Source organism: Nomascus leucogenys, chromosome 22a, assembly GCF_006542625.1.
Source record: "Nomascus leucogenys isolate Asia chromosome 22a, Asia_NLE_v1, whole genome shotgun sequence".
In the NCBI taxonomy this organism is placed as follows: domain Eukaryota; kingdom Metazoa; phylum Chordata; class Mammalia; order Primates; family Hylobatidae; genus Nomascus; species Nomascus leucogenys.
The window spans coordinates 30,207,276-30,219,807 of record NC_044402.1 but is presented as its reverse complement, the minus strand read 5'-3'; the positions used below and the strand labels follow the sequence as shown (position 1 = coordinate 30,219,807).

General features: G+C 46.6%; 1 pseudogene across 1 annotated transcript; it reads left to right on the top strand.

The window, feature by feature from the left end:
• The first annotated feature begins 1,716 nt into the window (after positions 1–1,716).
• LOC100587918 lies at positions 1,717–2,237 on the top strand (annotated as a pseudogene). The gene has a single exon (XR_001113686.2). The product of XR_001113686.2 is annotated as a thioredoxin pseudogene (transcript).
• Positions 2,238–12,532: the final 10,295 nt, after the last annotated feature.

Sequence of the window (12,532 nt, the reverse complement as noted above, 5' to 3'; positions counted from 1 at the left end):
CTACTATACAAATATACAGGAATTGAACAATTAAGTAAATTGATGGCAGCCAGGTTTCTCACTGTTGGAATGCAAGTTTGCAGATAAGCCAGGGATGAAGCTAGAATGATCCATGTGGTAATAGATTAGAGTTGCAGAACCTAAACCATTCACATAGATGCAGATTGTTACATATAGAAATATTTATTGGACAGGCATGGTGGCTCACGCCTGTAACTCCAGCACTCACACCTAAACCGTTCACAGAGGCAGACTGTTACATATAGAAATACTTACTGGTCAGGCATGGTGGCTCATGCCTGTAATCCCAGCGCTCACACCTAAACTGTTCATATAGATGCAGATTGTTACATATAGAAATACTTATTGGCCGAGCATGGTGGCTCATGCCTGTAATCCCAGCATTCATGCCTACACCGTTCATATAGATGCAGATTGTTACATGTAGAAATATTTATTGGCCGGGCATGGTGGCTCACACCTGTAATCCCAGTACTCATGCCTAAACTGTTCATACAGATGCAGATTGTTATATAGAGAAATATTTATAGGCCGGACATGGTGGCTCACACCTGTAATCCCAGTACTTTGGGAGGCTGAAGTGGGGTGGGTGGATAGCTTTAGCCCAGGAGTTTGAGATCAGCCTGGGCAACATGGTGAAACCTCGTCTCTACTGAAAAAAAAAAAAAAAAAAAAAAAATTAGCCAGGTGTGGTAGCATGCGTCTGTAGCCCCAGCTACTTGGGAAGCTGAGGTGGGAGGATCACCTGAGCCCAGGAGGTCAAGGCTGCAGTGAGCTATGATCGTGCCACTGCACTCCAGTGTGGGTAACGGGAGTAAGACCCTGTCTCAAAAAAAAAGAAAAATATTTATAGATCTCTGTTTATCCACAGGTTAGTATGCACACATATATTTCCTTGCTTTGCCAGCTGAAAGGCCCTAGAAGCAATGACACCCCAGTAGCAATGATTATACCTAGTACCCAGATCTTAGTTTCTAACTATTGTCTAATAAAAGGAATCAGGGTCCCTTTAAGAAATGGCTGCTTCTAGGACCAAGGCAGAAAATATATGCAGTGAGCCTGAATGATTTTGTAGTGCCAAAAAGTAAGAAAGTACTTTAAGAAAACCCTCCACATTCGTGGAAGTTTGTCAAAGATCACAGAAACCAACGAAAAGAGTTCCCAATGACCAAAACTGGAACAATTTGAACAACAAAATAAACACAATAGTATTGGATTATAACCCAAAGTATAAAATAAATATCCAGGAGTCCATACTGATATAAGTAGATAATTAAGTCAATAAATACAGAAGAGAGAAATCTCCCATGCAGAAGAATTGCAAATAACTTATGCAGAATCTCTGTCGACAGGGAGGCGGAGCAAAACTCCCCACTGTTTACGTGTGGGCTGAGCATAGTGACTTTCCTCCGAAGAGTACAGTCTGGACAGAGGGAGTCTGGGGAGACGTGACAATTAAATGTGATGTGGCATCCAGGTTGGGAGCCCAGAACCGAAAAGAGATATTGGGCAAAAACTAAGGAAACTGGGCCGGGCGCGGTGGCTCACACCTGTAATCCCAGCACTTTGGGATACCGAGCTGGGAGGATCGCTTGAGCCTAGGAGTTTGAGACCAGCCTGGGCAACAAAGCGAGACCTCATCTCTATACTAAAAACAAAACAAAAAAATAAAATGAAAAAGAAAACTAAGGAAGCTCCGTCTGGTGCTTTGGATCCGTTTCCATCGGTCGTCACAGCCGCTCGTCAGATCCCAGCAGCCAAGATGGTGAAGCAGATCGAGAGCAAGACTGCTTTTCAGGAAGCCTTGGACGCTGCAGGTGATAAACTTGTAGTAGTTGACTTCTCAGCCACGTGGTGTGGGCCTTGCAAAATGATCAAGCCTTTCTCTCATTCCCTCTTTGAAAAGTATTCCAACGTGATATTCCTTGAAGTAGATGTGGATGACCATCAGGATGTTGCTGCAGAGTGTGAAGTCAAATGCATGCCAACATTCCAGTTTTTTAAGACGGGACAAAAGGTGGGTGAATTTTCTGGAGCCAATAAGGAAAAGCTTGAAGCCACCATTAATGAATTAGTCTAATCATGTTTTCTGAAAACATAACCAGCCATTGGCTATTTAAAACTTGTAATTTTTTTAATTTACAAAAATATAAAATATGAAGACATAAACCCAGTTGCCATCTGCATGACAATAAAACATTAATTCTAACACTTTTAAAAAAAAAAAAGAAAAAGAAAACTAAGGAAATCTGAGTAAAGTGTGATTTTAGTTAATTTAATATACATATGACAATGTACATACATAGTTATAGAACTATACATATAACTATCTACTTGTATATATACATAACTATATACATATAGATGTATATAATTATTGGGTAATTTGTTTTCAGACTGCTATCTGGGTACTTCAGGCAGCTCCTCCCCACTTTGTAATCAATCTGCCTACCTAGAAATCAAGTTTGTTCAAATTGTGTGTAAAACAAGAATAAATAGGCACGAAGTGAGGGCCTGAAGTGTTCTCTTATAAATGATGTATATTAACACATGTCATTAACAAATGACAACATTTGGCTTTCATAGGACTTTTGCGTTTTCAGTCTTTATTCTCAGGCATGTAAACATTTAAAATAATCACAATTTACATTTATAAAGCATTTCTTGGTTTGGAAGTGCCTCTCATACATGATTTCATTGGCACCTCACAGCACTTCTGTCTGGTAGGCAGGACAGGCATTTAATCCTCATTTTCTAGATGGAGGCAGTGACATCTCTTTCTAGATGGAGACAGTGACATTGGGACAGGATAATTGAGCAGCTCAGGTCATAGAGACCTGGAAAGTTGCCACGTGGCCGAGTTTCACACAGGTGAGGTGCATCCATTTGCTTTTAAAAGAACTAAAGAGACTGAAACAAAGTCACATCCTTTCGAATATCTGCTTGCAGTTTTTGGGGGGGTTAGGGGCCTGTTTTGTTTTGGTTTTGGTCTTAGAAACACAGAGATTGGAGTGCTGCTTGGGATAGTGAGGAAGGAGCTTGATTTCCCCTTCACCCTGTGAGGCGTTGACAACTCCAGGGCTCTCCCTGGAGCAGAGAGAAGAACCTTACTCAGTCTTAGGCCTAGAGAGAGCCAGCTTCCTCCTGATGCGTGGCCGGCTTTAGCAGTTTGCTCTTTCCTGGAGGCCTGAAACTGGTAGGCTAGGGGGTCAGAGCCAGCCAGTTGACCTTGAAGCCTCCGCAGAGGGTGTGAGGAGTGGGATACCTCCTCCCTTCTGCTCGGCTCACTCAACTAGAGGCTGATGCTCTGACCAGGGTCCCCTTGTAGGAGCAGATCCCCTCACACCCCCAAGGGTAGCGGGGATCCTCAAAAACCCCTGGTGGACCCCTCTTTCAGAGCTTCCCTCCAGGACTCCCTGCCCTGTCCCCGTGGAGTCGTCTGTAAGATCCCTGCCGCGTATCTCACAGAGGAGACTGAATGGGCCCTGACATGGCTTAGGCACAGCAGATGGGTTCAGAACTGGAATATTCATGATTTAGTATTCTCTGCAGGAGCAGTGGTTGCAGTATTAGGAAGAAAGCATGTGGCATTCTAATATTTAGTCTACTAATGAAAAGCCTCCCCTTCGTGACACAGAAAACAGGATGGCAAAGGGATCCCGGGCCGTATCTGGCCCATTCCTGCATGCTGTTCGCCTTGCCATGGTTTTTTTTTTTTTTTTTTTTTTTTTTTTTTTTTTTTTTTGAGACGGAGTCTCGCTCTGTCGCCCAGGCTGGAGTGCAATGGCGCAATCTCGGCTTACTGTAAGCTCCGCCTCCCGGGTTCACGCCATTCTTCTGCCTCAGCCTCTCTGAGTAGCTGAGACTACAGGCGCCCGCCACCACGCCCAGCTAATTTTTTTGTATTTTTAGTAGAGACGGGGTTTCACCGTGGTCTCGATATCTTGACCTCGTGATCCGCCCGCCTCGGCCTCCCAAAGTGCTGGAATTACAAGCGTGAGCCACTGCGCCCGGCCAAAAGTAAGTTTCTAGTATTTAAAAATCAACACATTTCACATAAAGGTGGGATGAAGTCTAAGTTATTTATTTATCTTAAAGCGGAGTGTCTGATAACAGGGCAAGACAACAATCAGCTGTCATCCCCAGCCTCCCCTTTTTCCCAGTTCTGTTATCTGCCTGCCTCTCATCGCACCTGAGTTCATGATCCCTACACTAAAGGGCTTATAACCAGCAGGTGCTGCGGATGGGAGGCTGGGAGAGTTGAGGGTGTCCTTCAGGCAGCTGACAATGTGGCCTGCACTCTGGGTCCACTCAGCTCTGATCTTGGGCTGCCCCAGGGGAGTATTTAGACAGAGCGGGGGTGAACCTGATTCCCGTGTTCTGTGGTGCAGTGATGGGCAAATCCTGCCATCCCCATCTTTTCTCCCCACCGTGCTGTGAGAACTATATGCTGTTGACGGAATCAGAATCTCCCTAGATCACTGAGGCTTTATGTACCCAGGGTAGCCTGTTGTTGCTTATTTTATTTTTTTGAGACAGGGTCTCACTCTGTCACCCAAACCGGAGTGCAGTGGCACTCACTGCAAACTCGACCTCCCAGGCTCAAGTGATCTTCCCACCTCAGCTGCTTGAGTAGCTGAGCTACAGGCATGCACCACCATGCCTGGCTAATTTTTGTATGTTTTGTAGAGATGGGGTTCGGCCATATTGCCCAGGCTGGTCTCCAACTCCTGAGCTCAAGCAATCCTCCTGCCTCAGCCTCCCAAAGTGCTGGGATTATAGACGTGAACCACCGTGCCTAGCCTTATTTCATTTTTCAACTCTTGCTTGTTTTATACTGAGTTCTACTGCAGGAAGTCAACAGCCCATCTTCCACTATCCCTCAGCAGGACAGGTCAGTATTATTACTTTTGATTCATAAAGTTGACTCAGTTACCTGAGTGTCTAAATGAATCCCTAGCTGTTTGAGCCACTGGGTTAGGCAGAAGATGGTAATAATTAAACATATATGTTCGGCTTGGGCTCAGATTCAAGTCCACTACGTACCAGCTGTGTGACCCTGGGTAAATTACTTACCATCTCTGGGTCTTGAGTCTGCCAAGGTAAATGAAGTAATTTGTGAAGAGAGCTAGGCATGGGGCTTGAAACATAAGAATTACTTTGTAAGAGTCAGTTAGTATGGTTTACTATTATATTTTACCATTACTTTAGGGCCCTAAAAGGCAGCTTCAGTTTCTAAAAGATTTATCCAAGGAATTATAGAGTTTTGGCAGTGGAGGGGGTCCCAGAGTTATGAATCCAGCTCTCTGGTTTCTGCAGAAGAGGAATTGGAAGCCCAGCGAGGCGAAGTCAAGCCCTTTGTCTCCTTGCTCTTTCTGCCACACTGTGTTGGACTCTTGAAACTTCCCGAATGCTGAGTCAACACCTGGGGATTAAAATCAACAAGAATCTGATTTTGCTCAGCCATAATTTTATAGACAGAGAAGCTGGGACCCAGCAATGAAGGCTGCGACTAGAACTATTCCAGACAGGAGTTTCCATGTAAGCGAGAGAAGGGCTCCTTTGTGTAGCATCTTTTTCCAAGCAAGATTGGGAACAGGGCTCCTGCACGGGAGTATGAGGTTGGTCCCCCTGAGTGCTATAATCCAACCGGAGCTCTGGTCAGCATCCTCTCAGAGGAGACCACTGGAGCTGCGAGCATTCTAGAAAGGCCAGGGGGCGTTCTGGCCCCGGCACCCTTGCGGCATGTTCCCGAGCATCCTAAGTTCTGTCTGTTATCGGCTATTATTGCACATTCTGTGCACCCTTCTCCCTTTGCTTCCAGGGCTGTTCTGTTTCATTTCATATTGTTGGCGTCCTGGTACCTTTCCATTTCATTAATTCATTCAACAAATATTTATCAAGACTGCCCTCAGATGGGGCTCAGCATAAGGCAGTAAACCAGCCAGAGCTGGGTTTTGCGCTGCTGGGTATTACGGTCTGGTCAGGAGACAGATGTGAAACAGACAACACACAAAAGGTGTCTGATCACAAATGGTGAAACGTGGTCCAAAGGATAGAGTCAAGGAGTGGTGAGATCACAACAGAAGGGTCTGGCTGGGGCTTGGGGTGTCATGAGGCCTCCCTGAGGCTGTGACATTTAAGCTGAGACATGAAGGAGCCAGTCACATGGAGGGGGAGTGGGGAGAAAAGGGTTCTGGGCAGAGGAACAGCATAAGGAAAGGTGGAAGGAACGTTGGAAAGCAGATGTCACGTGTGTGTGGCTGAGGGCTGTGCATGAGCCTGAGTGGCAGGGATGGAGGGCAGGGAGGAACAGAGCTCATGCCACAGAGGGGGAAGGTGATGTCACCCTTCCTGGGCTTCCCTGGGGACAGCAGAGCATCTGGGTACTTTCGGGGAGTAGAATCCAGTGGTTATGAGCCCAGACTGGAGGCAGATCTTCTGCGGTTGATTCCTAGCTGTGCCCTTAACTAACTGTGTGACCTTGGTCATGTGATGCCTCAATTTCTAAATCTGTAAAATAGGAACAATCACAATTTTACATCTGTAAAATAGGGCTGTTGAGAGGACTGAATGAAGTAATGTGTTGGCTGTGATTAGGATAGACGATGGGGATGACGGGGATGCTGACCATGTCCTTTGGCATAAGGAACATCAATGATTGCTCTCAGGTTGTTGATGGATACTTCTGATGCTACCCACCCAGCTCATAGGTAGCATGGGGAAGTCACCCAAAGAGGTGAGTCTCCGACAGCCTGTGTAAAGTATGTGACCTTGCCTCCTGGTTTCCGTAAACCAAGGTGAACACTTGCACAAGGCTTGCAATCAGATTATCAGAATTTTGATGACCAAGAGATAGCCAGTTGGTTTGATATGGTGCCCTGAGTGGAAGAGATACAAATGAGGAAGTGTTGGGCCAGGCACAGTGGCTCGCACCTGTAATCCCAGCACTTTGGGAGGCCGAGGCGGGTGGATCACTTGAGCCCAGGAGTTAGAGATCAGCCGGGCCAATATGGCGAAACCCTGTCTCTACTAAAGATACAAAAATATTAGCCAGGCTTGGTGGTGCGTGCCTGAGTCCCAGCTCCTTAGGAGGCTGTGGCACGAGAATTGCTTGAACCCAGGAGGCAGAGGTTGCAGTGAGCCAAGATGGCGCCACTGCACTCCACACTCCAGCCTGGGCGACAGAGCAAGACTCCGTCTAAAAAAAAAAAAAATAGAAAGTGCATGTGTGAGTGTGTAAGTGGGGTGAGGTTGGGGGACTGAGAAGAAAAGCAGCTTGGTTTGCAGAGAGGAGAACAAAACAGAGCTGCAGATTCAAAATGCAGAGATACTGCCTGGTTCCCAGTGCCTTTCCAGTTCTTGGGCTTCTATTCTGGAGAAAGCCTGCTGGCCCTGGCTTCCATGGATATCCCAGGATTCTTCCAGGAAGCTTTCTTTTGTATTGCCTGAACAAGTTCAAGATGGCTTCCGCTGACTAAGGCATGGGCTAACACAGCCCTAACTGAAAATCTTCATGGAGAACTGCACCCCAAGCAGGTGGACATTCTCCTTTTTCTCCTTCAGATCAATGGACAACTTGAAAGTGTATGTATTGTATTTCTCCTGGAGGTCTAAATACAAAACACCTCTCTGAAGCCTTTCAAGAAAGCTTGGTATGTCTGAAATGTGGTTCTCTGCTGCTGATAAAAGTGATCATGTACCTGTGGGTGGTCTGATGCCTTAGCTAGGTACTGAAGCCTGGATCCCAGAGACAGTCCTTTCAGACTTCCTGAGCACCTCCTGATTCCTGTTCTCATTCCTTCTGGGCTGACCCATGCTCTGTGCTGAGCTTTATACCTATTCTGGTTGCAGATAAGGTAATTTAGCAAATAAGGTGAGAGAATCCAGTGAGCAAAAGACAGACAGACAGAGGCAGAGTTAGAGTCTGGACCTTGGTGGGTGAGTGTGAGCTCAGTTTCTAATCATCTGTCAGCTTTATATGGCTCAATAATCTGATATTTTCGGTTCAGACAGAGGGGACAAGGCCCAGGGAAGCACTGTCCAATAGAAATACGGTGTGAGCCATAAATGTAACTTAAAATTTTCTAGTAGTAACATTTTAAAAAGTAAAAAGAATATGTTAACCCAGTATAGCTAAATTGTTGTTATTTCAACATGTAATTAATATAATTTTTTTAAAGAGAGACAGAGTCTTGCTCTGTTGCCCAGGCTGGAGTGCAGTGGCGTGATCATAGCTCACTGCAGCCTCAACCTCCTGGCTTCAGGTGATCCTCCCACGTCAGTCTCCCAAGTACCTTGGACTACGGGTACACATCACTGTGCCAGCTAATTTTTTTTTTTAGAAATGGTATCTTGTTATGTTGCCCAACTTTTAAGAGATGAGCCAGATGTCATCTCAAAAAAAAAAAAAAAAAGAGAGAGAGAGAAATGCATTTATCTTATGTAAATGCTTAGGTAGGTCTTGAGGGCTACTGATATGGCTCTTTGTGCAATATTTAACCCAGGTTCCTTCTACCTGTTGGTCCACCATGCATGGGCTTTATTTCTAAATTCCTCAACAGTCCAAGATGACTGCTCCAGCTCCAGCCAGTGCAAACACCTTCCAGCCTGCAGAAAAGGAAAACGAAAGAAGGACACACTACCACCTTTTCATGGCACTTTCAAAAAGTTACACACGCATTACTTTTATTTACAACCATTTGTCAGGATTTAGTCATATGGCCCTATCTAGCTGCAAGGGAGGCTGAGAAATGTACTCTGTGTTCTAGGTGACTAAGTGGCTGGCTAAAATTCAGGGATTCTGTGACTAAGGAAGAAAATAGCGAGGAATCAACTGATAGTGTTGGTCTCAGAGACCAAGCCATGCTAATAAAATGCAGATTCTCTAGAAAACCAGAAGGCCAAGTTATTCAAGAACAGTAAGACTATAATTGTCAGCCAGGTGAGAGTGCCTGAGTTGGCTGACCATTTCAATCTCTTCCCAGTAGGCTAGTCTAAATCGTTAGAAGATTAATGGATCAGACTATGATAGCCTGATAGATCCCTTTCCATTTCAGGACCACAAACCTGCCAGGAGAACTAAAATATTCCTGCCAGCCTGGGATGGAGCCCTTTTTCTGGGATGATGCTAGAGATGTTTGGACAAACTCTGGCCCCTCAACATTTCTTTACCTGAACTCATCATAGCTTTATACACTACAATTCTACTTATATTTGTTACATTTTAGATGTCGTGAAGAGATTTTGAAGACACACTAGCTCTTCATTGTGAACTTGGGATTTGCTATTGTCTCATCAGCAGTGTTCATTAACTTGATAAACATTTATTGAGCACCTACTTTTTGCCAGGTATTGCATTATGCTGGGAGTGAATAAGAACCTGTCCTTAAGTTGACTGCAATATCTAAAGAATAGGGAAAGTTATGATGGGCAAGCATTTGAGAAATGAGTAGGCATTCACTGGGCAAAAGGAATGAAAAGCCATCCCAGGTGAAGGGAAGGCATGTGCAAAGGCTTGGGAGACATCGAAGAACATGACGTGTTTGGGAAAAAGAAGTAGCTGGGTGGGGCTTGTCGGGAGGACATGCTGGAAGGGTGGCCTCTTCAGCATCCATTCTCTCTCAGTAACTACCCCATTTTCCTTGGGGTATCCACCCTCCCCACACTTCCCATATTTTTTGGAGGAAGTCGACTCCGCCCTGGCCTAGGGTTGGGGTACATAGCCCCAGTATAGACTAATCAGCAAAATCCATTCTTGCCTGCAGATGGGCAAATGACCCATTTCTGACCCGAGAGACTGGAGAAGACTTTGCTGGCAGCTTCAGGGAAAGAAGCTCTCTCCCTTTCTCCTTCTATACAATATGGAGCATAGGTGTGAAAATAGCAATTGTGGCAGCCTTTTTCTCACCATGAGAAAAGCCTGCCTGAGCATGAAGACAACACCATGGAGGGCAGAGAGGAAAACACCAGGAAGAAGAAGGGGTTTTGATGACATGGTGGTGCTATTGAGTCAAACCTACACCGAAGCCTCCTTGAGCCCTCGGCTTTAGGCAGCTTGGGGCTGCAATGTGAAGGACCTTGGGGCTTAGCTTTTATTTTGGGGCAATGGGAAACCATAGACAGCTTCAAGGAGGGGAGTGAGCCCATTGGACCTGAATTGTAGGAAGCTGTCCGCAGTGCTGAGTGCAAAGAGCCTGGGCCAAAGCCAGAAATGAGGACCTGAGCCAAGATAGGAGAAGAGGAAAGAGTCTGAGAGCCACTTGGGTGACAGAAGCCAGACTAACTGGATAAGAGGGCATGAGGAAGAGGGTGTGTGCTTTGGGAAGAGGCTAAAACTCTTAGCCTGACTACATGAATGGAGAAGCTCCCCTTCCCCCTTCTTCTGCCTCTATCACTGTCCCCCTGGGAAATCATCTCCACTGCCAAACCCTGTATTCTCCTCTTCTGCAGATTCATGCCTCTGATTACAATTCTTTATGGGCATGCCTGGTCCTTTGGAGCAGGGACCATGCCTCGTCATCTTCACATCCCCAGGGACTAGCCTGGCACACGGTTGGCACCGGGTCAAGGCTGACTTGGATTGAGTTCTCGCTGAGCTAGGCATGAGCTGCACCCTCCCCCTGCCCCCAGGGCTTAGTCATCTGTTTCATAAGCAGCTTCCAAAAGCTGCAGCCCCAATACCCAGCTTCCTTGTTGTTGGCAGGTGTCGGCAGCCCTGAGTGCCAGAACGCCAGGAAGCCAGCCACTGGGAACATGCTAGGGCGGTGAGCAGGAGCCAAGTAATCAGGGCTCATATACATTTATGAGAGGCGTGTGTGTGCTCCCCAGGAGAGCTGTAACGACACTCCCTTTCCAGGAAACACAAACCAGGCCTCCTTCCTTTCTTTTTTCTCACCTGTCCTGTCTTGTGGCCAGAAGCACATTCATTGGCTTTCCATGCTTCTAAAATAAATCAAATTGGGAGCCACACCCTTCCAAGCTACTTTAGGTTTGCTCCGTAGAAGCTTTAACCCCTTATCATCCCACCAGGCCTGAAATGCTTGGGTTCCAGTTTACAAAAATATTAACCTTTTATGTCCTTTCAGAAGAAGGATCTCAGTTTTTCTTATGTCTGCTCCCCTGCCCTGGAATTTCTCCCGCTGCTCATAATTCATCCCAAGGATGTTGACTTCTGTGTTTTGGGATGGTCAGGGGCTATGTGGCATTGGGGGCAAATAGATTAACCTTTTACCAACTTTCCAAAGCCCTTTCTCCTTGTTCTTTTTTGTTTTTGTTTTTTTGAGACGGAGTCTCACTCTGTCACTCAGGCTGGAGTGCAGCAGCATGATCTCATCTCATTGCAACTTCCGCCTCCCGGGTTCAAGTGATTCTCCTGCCTCAGCCTCCTGAGTAGCTGGGACTACAGGCGCATGCCACCACGCCCAGGTAATTTCTGTATTTTTAGTAGAGATGGGGTTTTGCCATGTTGGTCAGGCTGGTCTCAAACTCCTGACCTCATGATCCACCCACCTCGGCCTACCAAAGTGCTGAGATTACAGGCGTGAGCCACTGTGCCCGGCCCCTCCTTGTTCTTTTTATGTCAGCCTCCTCTGGGCTTTTGGAAGGCCTCTTCTTTCTCTAACCCCAAGGTTTTCCTCATTACTGCTCCAAAATTTCAAGGTTTTCCTCTGGTCAGTTTCGTTATGGAAACTCCTGGTTCCCCGCTAGCCTGCGCTCCTCAGTAGGGCTCTGAAACTCAGCTCTCATCTGCCCCAGTGTTATGTTGTTTTTTTCCCTGTCGCTATGGCAGGGATTAAGACAGGAGCCAGGGAAGAAGGGCGGGGGGAGGAAAGTGAGCACGGAAAGGCAGAAGAACGATGGGAGAGAGCCTGATTGGAGGGTGTCAGAGCTGAAGGAAACCGACAGAGAAATGGGCTGAGTGTGTCAAGGGAAGGAAGAGGGATTTGTTTTTCGTTGTTCTATTTTGGTTTTGGTTTTATAGTTTGGATTTGTTTCCAGAGGTGAAGAGAAATGTACTTAGCGCTGAATCTCCCCCAACATAGAGTCATGGCTAAAGAAATCCCTCTTGCATCGTCAGTAATCTGGGGGCAAACTTTAGATCCCAGATAGAATAGGGAAAACTCTCAAAAAAGCTTCCAGTTATTCTCAATTCACTTTATGGACAAGCCTGCCCAGTCAGTGTGACAAAGTGACCCAGTACCACTTCGAGACCAGGCTAGCCCTGCCCTTTGGAGATCCCCTCCCCGCTGGCCTCCGTTTGTCCCCGGGGCGAGGGGTCCTCAGGGCTGAGGGTGATGCCTAGACAGAGTCTATGCCCACACCCACCCCTTCCAGACCATGCCCCTTACTCAGGACCCCAGAATCTCTGCCCGAATGGCCCAAGCCCACTTCCAGGTTCTGGGTGGGCCTGTTTCCATGGTCCACCCTCTCAAGGTAGCCTGTGCAGCCAGTGGCCAAGGGATAGCTGCTTGGGACTGGGCAGTGGGCAGAACCCAGAGGTGCAGGCTGG